Source organism: Rhinopithecus bieti, unplaced genomic scaffold (assembly GCF_001698545.2).
Source record: "Rhinopithecus bieti isolate Rb0 unplaced genomic scaffold, ASM169854v2 scaffold_7398, whole genome shotgun sequence".
NCBI classification, from domain to species: Eukaryota; Metazoa; Chordata; class Mammalia; order Primates; family Cercopithecidae; genus Rhinopithecus; species Rhinopithecus bieti.
In genome coordinates this window covers 3,199,592-3,210,207 of record NW_016805783.1, presented here as the reverse complement: position 1 = coordinate 3,210,207, position 10,616 = coordinate 3,199,592, and positions in this window count along the sequence as shown.

Here is a 10,616-nt window from a genome sequence, read left to right as displayed (position 1 = left end):
CACATGACTGGTGGGTAGAGTTGTTTCTGTCCATTAGATTCCTTCCTCAGGGAGCCACTTATCTCTGTTTCCGCCCGCATGATCTTATGTCTTTTTTTTTTTTTTACATAAACCTATAAGTCTTTGAATGTTTTTCTACTTTCTGGTATGGAACAGGCTTACCTTGTACTTTCCCTCTCCTAGCCCTGAACCTATTCAGTTTCTCCAAGAAACCCAGTGCAATGATATTTAGAAACCAAAATCAGGGCATCAGATGTGTTCATTGCTACTGAGATATTATTGCTTCTTATCCCCTTTAGTAGAGACAGTTAGAATACATATTTATTTAAATTGTGACTGAATCACACTGAATCCCCTGTTCCCAATTCAAAACCACAGGGTTTTTCCTTTAATGGAAAGGCATTCTACATTCTTTAACTCAAATCAGTGATCCCTAGTCAGGAGTGCTTCTTGTCTCATATTCAAGTTTGTAATCATTTATTTCTTATTTTGCTCCTAAAGTGACTCAGTAAGGGAAAACTGATGTGCAGGCTGATTAGCTTTTACTGTGATCCCTTTTTCTAAGGAGCTTTCAACAGTTTCCATTCATTTTGCCTGACTCAGAAGGTACAATCTCTTATTTCTTTTAGTACCTTAAAAAACAAACAAATAAAAACACCACTTTCCAAAATCCTATGTATTTCATATATGTCTAAGGTTTTGAGGACAACCCAACCTATACAGCTTTCTCCAAGGATTGTGGAGGAGAGGGAACAGAGCAGAGAGGGGGTGACTGCCTCGTGATCTTGTACAGTTCACTGCTTACTGTTTGAAGTCTTGAGACTAGGAGACTCATATTTCTGCTACCAGATAATTAAGATACAACATCTTAATTATGCTTCTATCATCATGCAGGTCAATGGTGTGCTGTGTAAAATTTTGCTGAACTTAGTATTTTCGCTGGTTCCAAAGGGCTGCACTATTTCATAAAAAAAGAACTGTGTTTCATAACAAAGCATGGCATAATTAACGTAACTGTAACAATGACAAAAATGTGAATTTCCTCCTTCTCTTTCCTTTCTTTGAAGTCAAATGGGGAACCAAAATGGAATGTAAACGGAAGCCTTTTTTGTCTTTCTTCTACCAAGCTTTGTTTGAGGTTCCAAATTCAATACACAGCTAGCACTGAGGAGGGTGTAGCAAATTTTCCAGCAGCTGCAGCCAGGATTAACTGCATTGCCTTCTTCCTTTGCCAAATCCATTCGTAAAACAAAACTGAAACAGGTCCTGAAGCTTTGTCATCTTTGAAATTGAGGCCCAACACACAGTGCAGAAAGTGCCGGACTTCAGAAAATCTGGGTTTGGGACCAGTTTTTCTGCTTTAGTGCCAAGTGGCCTTGGGCAAAGCATTGGTTCTCTTTGAGCCTGTTTCCTTCCCTGTAAAGCAAAAATAAAAGTCACCGTCTTGCTTACCTCATAAGGGCGTTTGAGGCTCAAATTAAATGTGATAATGTCAAAGAGCTTTGCAAACTCTAAAGAACTGTAAATATAAGGTGTTATTAGAAGCTGTTGAAAGTAAATAATGAGGCAGCTTAATTCAAGTAATTTCAAATGCCTCAGGGTAAAAAGAGCTGTGTGAGAGTGTTAGATATTTGCACTGCCCTGTGGTAATAAGAGAAGAGAGGGAGGGCTGAGGTGGGGAAGGTAGCATGACTCCTCTTCCCTGGTAAAGGTGAGCTGGGGTTGGGGAGGGAGATATTGAAGTTGGGGAAGGCAGGAGACGCCGTCACAGCAGTTTGTAAAATGGAATTATGATGATGAGATGGGGTTTAGCTAACAGGAGAGAGAAAGATGGTAGGAACAGCCAAATGTGCTACAGAAATAGCAGAAGTAGAGCAAAAGATGTGGCTCAGAAATAGCAATAAAAACATAAGTAAATAAATCAGAAATCAAGGCTGATAAAGGTCAGAGGAGAAGGCTACGCATATAGGGAGAGCCTGGGGGGAAAGGAGTTTCCAAGCTTAGTGACAAAGGAGCCTGAAATGGGGATCCCAGGGTGTCAGCAGCTGATGTCCTGAGCCAGCGGTCTCCAGACACTGGTTCGCATTTATGAGTGCCTACTGTGTGCCAGGCACTAGAAAGAAGACTCTGTTTTCAAACAAAATCTTACAAGAACAAGGATATGTAAAATAGAAAAATTTGATGCTGCGCTGTTGAAGCAAGGCCTGGGGGACTCAGGGCCATTCGGCTTTCCTCTGGATCCCATTGGTAGCTCCCAAAACATCTCTGCAGGGAGTGAGGCCTCTACTGAGAGACAGAGATAGTACCACTCATCCATGTTAACTCCAGCGCCTAGCACATGATAAGCATTAATATTTCCTGCATAAATGAGTGCATGTATGCATGAATGAATGCACAAAATAGAGAGTGGGTGGTCTGTAGGAAAGAATTCAGATAAATGGATGCAGTGGATTCCATAACTGCATAGTGAGGCTATAACTTAGCAACCATGAATAGTTAATACATAAAGGTTTCTCAATCTTCAGACATGGAATGGTGGGTGGGTCACTGTGACTGGCTTGTCAGAGGCCGAGGGAGACACATCCGTGTGTGTCCAGCCATGGTAGCCAAAGTTAGGGAGCATAAGACAAGACAGTACAAGAGAAAGCTTCTGGCGACAATGTCTTGGTCACTTCATTGCAAAAACACAACTAGTCCAGTGCTCTGCTCCTGTGTGGTGGGGCAGGCTGTCTTCAGAATCACAGAACACAAGAAAGACAGCTGACATTTATCGTGTGCTACTTGCCAGGCACAGAAGCAGTCCTTTTATGCGTTGTGGGTAGAATAATGGCCCTGTAGAGATGTCTATACCCCAATCCCTGTAGCCGATAAATATTCTATGTTACACAGCAATGGAGAAACTAAGGTTGCTAACCAGCTGACCATGAGGTGGGGAGAGTGTCCTGGATTATCCAGGTGGGCCCCATGTCATCACGGCATCCTTGCAAGTGACAGTGGCAGGCAGGCGAGTCAGAGAAGGAGCTGTAAGGACAGGAGCACATGTTGGAGTGATGTGATGTGATGTGATTTGAGGACTTGACTGCTCACTGCTGTGTTTGAGATGGAAGAGGGCCACAGACCAAAGCAATGCAGGCAGCCTCTAGGAGCTAGAAAAGCAAGGAAACAGATTCCCCTCTAGAGCCTCCTGCTGATACCTTGATCTTAGCCCCGCAAAACCCAGTTCAGACTTCTGATCTCCAGAACTGTAAGATTAAATAATTTGTGTTGTTTTCAGCTACTACATTTATGGTAATTTTTTTTTTTACAGTAGCCATAGGAAATGAATACAGATGTTCTCACTCCACCTTCATGTGACAGCCCTAACAGTTGGGTACTTACTGTTGGCGTTTTCCAGATGAGTAGAATGAGGCACAGAGAGGTTGGATCACTTGACCTAGTGCTGCAGCAGGTGGCCTGACTCCACAGCCTGCTCTGTTTATCACACTGTCCCCTGGAGTGGCTTTACCTCCTCCTCCCGACAAATGAGAAAATGAGGCCAGAGAGAATTGTCCTGACCTGCCCCAGGTCACATGCAAGTTTGAGGAGACAAAGCTCAAACCATGCCCCCAGGAGAATGGTGTAGACCAGTGCTTCACAAACCTAAAGTCTCATCAGAATGCAGGTTCCAATTTAGCAGGTCTGTCTGAGCTGGACTCTAGGACCCTGTGTTTGTAAACAGCTCATAACTGAGGTCCAGCCTCTAGGTCTGGAGCAGCAAGACTGTAGTAGCAGCTCCTGTTCTCTGCTTTGGGGGTCTGAGAATCTAGGGTCATTAGAAGAGGCTTGGGCTTCCAGTGGGATGAAGATGATGGGGCACTGGGAGGGAGAGAGGATGCTTGGAGACGAAAAGACACAGGCACTGATGGCCTCTTGACAGTCCTGTGTGGAATGAAATTTAGGGTTTTATAGGGAAAGGCCAGGGCTAACCAGAACGATATAACTCTTTGTGCTGCCCGAGAGAAAGATGTCACTCAAAAGTGATGATTATTTTTGTCATTTAAAAAGTCATCAAAAACACATGTAATTCCAGTGCTTTGGGAGCCCAAGGCAGCAGGATCGCTTGAGCTCAGAAGTACAAGACCAGCCTGGGAAACATAGTGATACCTCATCTCTATTAAAAATTTAAAAAATTAGCTGGGCATGCAGGTGCATGCCTATAATCTCATCTACTCTAGAGGCTGAGGCAGGAGGATCATTTGAGCCTGGGGAGATGGAGGCTGCAGTGAACTATGACTGCACTACTGCACTCCAGCCTGAGTGACAGAGTGAGACCGTAATTCAGAAAAAAGAAAGAAAGAAAGATGAAAGAAAGAAAGAAAGAAAGAAAGAAAGAAAGAAAGAAAGAAAGAAAGAAAGAAAGAAAGAAAGAAAGAAAGAAAGAAAGAAAGAAGAAAAGTTATCCAAAGCTTGAAGCTTGCAGGCATGGGTCGGGCATGGTGAATAGCACAGACAGGTGGAGGATATTCTCTCTGCCACAGACCCTAAAATATCTATATGAGATTGTGGGAGAAAACCCAACAGTCTTCATTTCCTGCCGTGTGTTTTATGTAATTCTTTTATTTTATTTTTTGTTTTTGAGAGAGAGAGAAAGAGGTAGTGTGCTTCTTCTTCGAGAAATGTCTCTAAAGTTTTGGCAGAATCAAAAGGCTAGTACCTCAGGCCCCTTCCTCTCCTCAGGCCCAACACCGCCCACTCCACAGACAGCAAACAGCCCCAGGAGAGTTGCTACTCTATAACTGCGATCATGGACCCCTGAGTCTCCATTTTAAAAGAATCCATGCACCCCTCTGTTTGTGTGTGGGGTGCCGGGAGATTCCCTAACCTACTTCACTGCAACTTAATAATTTCCAGTTGTCTATGGCTACTGCAGCTGCCTGCAGACTAGGAGTGTTCTGGTTTCATTTTGAAACAACTCCCAGGCACGCAAGTAAGAAGGTATCAACTTTCCTTTCACATATGTGAACTCAGAGAGGAAGCCAATGTTTGGCTGACTGGTTCCTAGGAGTACAGAGTGAAAACATTGCTTGTATTTATTTAAAATGGCTAGAAAATGAGAACTTTTTAAAAAAATCATCATACTTGGCACTATTCTTTTAAATACAATGGCAGTTTTTATAGGGAATAATATGTAGATTGATAAATAGGTAGACAAATACTCTTTTTCATTATTTCATTAGGTAAATATGGAAAATGCTCAGTAGGCCTTTTAAACATTTTAAAGGACTCCAAAGATGTTGGAGAAAATGGAACATTCATTCTTACTTTTTTAGATAGATAATAACGTAGACACATAGAGAAATATCCAGAAGGATATTCATCAAAATGTTAACAGTATTTGTCTCTGGATGACAGAATTTAGAGCAGGTTTTTTTTTGTTTGTTTGTTTGTTTTTTGTGAGACAGAGTCTTGCTCTGTCACCCAGGCTGGAGTGTAGTGGTGTGATCTCGGCTCACTGTAATGTCTGCCTCCTGGGTTCAAGCAATTCTCCCTGCTTCAGCCTCCCAAGTAGCTGGGATTACAGGTGCCCACCACCACACACAACTAATTTTTGTATTTTTAGTAGAGATGGGGTTTTACCATGTTGGCCAGGCTGGTCTTGAACTCCTGACCTCAGGTGATCTGCCCATCTTGGCCTCCCAAAGTACTGGAATTACAGGCATCAGCTACTACATCTAGCCTGTATTTCTTTTTTTTTTTTTTTTAATATTTTTTTCCCATACTCACAGCAATTCAGGGGGCTGAGGCAGGAGGATGGCTTGATCCCAGGAATTGGAGGCCAGCCTGGGCAACATGGCAGAGCCCTGTGTCTACAAAAAGAGTACTAAAATTTGCCAGGCATGGTAGCATGTGCCTGTAGTCTCAGCCACTCAGGAGGCTGAGGTGGGAAGATCACTTGAGCCTGGGAGGTCAAGGCTGCAGTGAGCTGTGATCGTGGCACTTCACTCCAGCCTGGGTGACACAGTGAGACCTGGGGTCAAAAAAAAAAAAAAAAGTGTGTGTGTATTATGTTATATATACATATTTCAGTAGCTTTTGGGGTACAAGTGGTTTTTGGTTATATGGATGAATTATATAGAGGTGATTTCTGAGATTTAGTGCACCCCATACTTGGCACAATTGACCTTCCATGCTCCGTAATGTAGAGTTTGCAAACTGAAGCTTTAAGGTACTTCTAAAAACTAAGTTTTCTACTAACCGTCCCAGCTTAGGGGTTCACCTCTAAGGGTAGTGGTAATTCTTCAGGAAAATAATGAAATATGTTGATCAGTTGCCTGCTCAGTCAGCAAACATTGAGGAGCCTATAAAGTCCAAGGAAGGTGTTTTGCTGGGTTCTGAAGAAAAGCCTCTCTTTTCTTCCAGTCAGGGCCCAGGTGTCCAGTGTGACAGTTCTGCATGCTGAGCACTTAGGTGAGGAGGACTCTGGCCATCAGGGGAACTTGAGGCTATGGGGTTTTCAATTATCTATCTAGAGGAACAAAAAAACAAGCTTGAGGGTTACACGACCCTTGTTATCTGTGTCGTCTCGGTCAGGCCCAACACTTCCTGCTATTCTTCTTCGCTATGGTCTTGTGTCATCATCTGCAAAATACGAATAAAAATACTTCCTCCCAGGAGTATTGTGAGATTAGAGGAGACAATAAGAATGGCACAAAGTAGGCCTCTAAAAATGTTTCTGGCCGGGCGCGGTGGCTCAAGCCTGTAATCCCAGCACTTTGGGAGGCCGAGATGGGCGGATCATGAGGTGAGGAGATCGAGACCATCCTGGCTAATATGGTGAAACCCCGTCTCTACTAAAAAATACAAAAAACTAGCCGGGCAAGGTGGTGGGCGCCTATAGTCCCAGCTACTCGGGAGGCTGAGGCAGGAGAATGGAAACCTGGGGCGGAGCTTGCAGTGAGCTGAGATCTGGCCACTGCCACTCCAGCCTGGGCGACAGGATGCGAGATCCGTCTCAAAAAAAAAAAAAAATAAATAAAAAATAAAAATAAAATAAAATGTTTCTTCCTCCAAGAACCCGAAGCAAACAGGGGATTTTCAAGAATAATTTCTGTTTGGCTATGGGATATGTTACCTTTCTGCCTTAAACCGATCCACCAGTTGATCTGCATTTTGCTTGGTCTACCAGTAATATTAATTTTTATTTCTTTTGAACATACAACTGATGATGGGAGAGGCAGATCCAAAGTGCTCTTTGTGGTAGTCTGTTGTGGTTACAATTCACAGAATGCATACATACATGCACATAAAGGAGAAATGGTTGTATTTAGAAAAAATGGTCATACATAAATAAGTTGAATATCTTGGTGATGGGAAACTAAGATTCAATGTCAGAAGAGACCTGCTTTGGTGACTACTAGTAGCTGTTGAGGATCAGAAAAGTTAGATGGCTTTTGCTTTCTTTCTTGCCCTCTCCCATCACACACACATACACACTCACACCACATCCTTTGCCAGCAGGCAGGGAAAGCACTCTCAGGGTGATACTGATATGAATGTTCCTTCCTTGTCCCCGACTCACCCTGCTCAAGTCACATAGCTAAGGTCAGCTTTGGGGAGCCAGGTGCCAGCCCTGTCCCTTCACTGTTCTCAAGCTCCTGGGATCCTCAGGGCAGAGGTGTATAATGGTTTTCCATCGTGGTGGAGGGACTGAGACATTGGCCTGTTTCCTGCCTGAGCACCAACTAGAGGGAATGAAACTTACATTGCAGGGCCCTCACTTGCACCAGCCCTTTTAAGGCCCTAGAACTGGGTTCTTATGGTTGTATGATTTGTGTAAAATCTGTAAGAAATATTTGAACCACCATCAGTTAAGACCCTGTTCTCTTCCACCCGTTTCTGATTTCCTCCCATTTCTTCCTCATTTGTCAGTGACATGGTGTGTCCGTGCATTTCTAGGGAGTTGCACGGGAGATTCATTTAGTTTGGGTTTAGTGGGATGTGTCTGTGTGTGTTGTAGCCTCTTCCAGGTAGAGTTAAGCTGTTGCTGGGGATACTCCTATTGTTCACTGTGCTGACTCAGTGGGAACCGTGACAGGAAGGTGCAGGAGACAGAGGCCATGTCATGACATAACCATGTCCTTAAGTATAAGGAGAGTGAAGGATAAACAAGGTTTGAAATGTTTGGAGCTGGAAGATAGTCTACAGAGCGTTCTTGCAATGATCAGTAAGCAGAAAATTCTGTTGTCAAAGAAGACTAGTCAAAATACAAGTTCTTTCCTGTCAGGAATACACTGGAAAACGCAGCATAGATGATTTTAATATACTATATGTATTTTTCTTTCCTGTATTGATGAGAATCACATGCCACAACATCGATCTCTGAGTTTATAGGCAAGTCTGAAGCAGTACTACAAAAGCAAGGTGTCTATAGCAGTTTATGAATGAAAAAAGCAAAAGCTTGATAGAGGTGCTTCAAAATTTAGGATAGCAATCTTAAAAATGTACATGACTTTACCAGTAATCAGTTGCCAACCAGAGAGAAACTTTTCTACACAACTGATTGGAGGACATAGATTTAAATCAACTAGAGGAAAGACTAGGTATTATTTTTTCTTTTTTTCTCTATGGAAAATATGACAAAATTTGTCATATCGAGAAGTGATCAAAGGTTTTACAGCCAAAAGGATATAGAAGAAAATATTATAGAGATGTGTCAGGCAGTAAATTAATAAAACATTTTGTCATTTGAGGGGTTTTGTAGGTTTCTGGTTCTTAGCAGCTTTTTAAAAATTATAATTTATTGCAATCTATTTTTTCATTCTAAATAAACATTCACTTTCATAACTACGTTTGGATACCTTCTTTTGTATTGTTTTTCTTCGAGAGGGTCCCCCAAATAGTTTAGGTCTTAGGATCTGTCCCTGGTGCTAATGTGTTATTGAAAGCATTTTCCAAGCTTACCAATGATTGTCAGGGGTGAAGCACAGAGATGGAGACCAGCATGGTGAAACCCCGTCTCTGCTAAAAATACAAAAATTAGCCGGGCGTGGTGCTGCATGCCTGTAGTCCCAGCTACTGAGGCGGCTGAGGCAGGAGAATTGCTTGAACCCGGGAGATGTAGGTTGTAGTGAACCGAGATTGTGCCACTGCACTCCAGCCTGGGTGACAGAGCGAGACTCCGTCTAAAAAAAAAAAAAAAAAAAAAAAGGAAGAAGAAGAAAGAAACTGCTTCCTTGTTTGAGGATTAAATGACTTATTTTATACAAAAGGAATAGAGCAATGCCTAGCATGCAGCAAGAACTGTAAATGTGTTTGCTGTTATCATTATTGCCTGCCTAAGCATGTGAGTCACCAAAAACTCAAAATTAAAACTTCAGTCTCCTTATGCAACTTGTCATTGCTCACTCAAAGACAAGCGGGGGCTGGCATCTCAGGAGTAGCTGAGTTATTCTAGGTCTTCCAACCCTCACCAGCTTTCGCATTTCAACGCCAATTTAGAAAGAGGAGGTACCTGCATCAGTGATAAGTGAAAAGGCTGATCCTGGCTTAGCAAACCATTCCATTTTAATAGTTTTCCAGAAGAATCAAGACTTCAATTATACTAATCAAAGGGACTAGGGCTGCTTAGAAAGTAACCATTGCATTTTACTGTCCTCATTACTGGGCCCGGAACACTAACTCTATGTACCAGGGCAACCTCAGGTTCTTTTGTGATGACCTGACCCTAGTTGCTTGGCTCTGCTCTATCAATTCAAAACCCACACTAGGGCCGGGCGCAGTGGCTCAAACCTGTAATCCCAGCACTTTGGGAGGCCGAGACGGGCGGATCACGAGGTCAGGAGATCAAGACCATCCTGGCTAACACTGTGAAACCTCGTCTCTACTAAAAAAACACAAAACCTAGCCGGGCGTGGCGGCGGGCGCCTGTAGTCCCAGCTACTGGGGAGGCTGAGGCAGGAGAATGGCGTAAACCCAGGAGGCGGAGCTTGCAGTGAGCTGAGATCCGGCCACTGCACTCCAGCCTGGGCGACAGAGCGAGACTCCGTCTCAAAAAACAAAAAACAAAACAAATCCACACTACCTGTGGTCCCAGCTCCCAACCTTCAAAAGCATGATGCCACCCATATCACTGCCAATCTCCCTGGGAAAACTCTAGTTTTCAGAATCAGAATTTGAACTTCTATTGAATTCAGAGACTGACAAGCTCCCAAGGATATGGCATCCAGTCCGGAGTATTAAGTTGTAAAGAAATAATATTCCTCTTTAGAATGCCACCATCTAGCAAGTAGAAAGGGTACATTTATTTAGTGGGAAATTCTGGAAAAAAATAAAATAGTTTTTTTTTGAAAAGTTCTGAGGTTGTTTTGTTGTTGCTTTTGTTGCTGTTGTTGTTTCTGAGATGGAGTCTCGCTCTGTCGCCCAGGCTGGAGTGCAGTGGAGTGATCTTGGCTCACTGCAACCTCTGCCTCCCGAGTTCAAGCTATTCTCCTGCCTCAGCCTCCCAAGTAGCTGGGATTACAGGCATGCGCCACCACTCCTGCCTAATTTTTTGTATTTTTAGTAGAGATGGGGTTTCACCGTGTTGGCCAGGATGGTCTCAATCTCCTGACCTTGTGATCCACCCGCTTTAGCCTCCC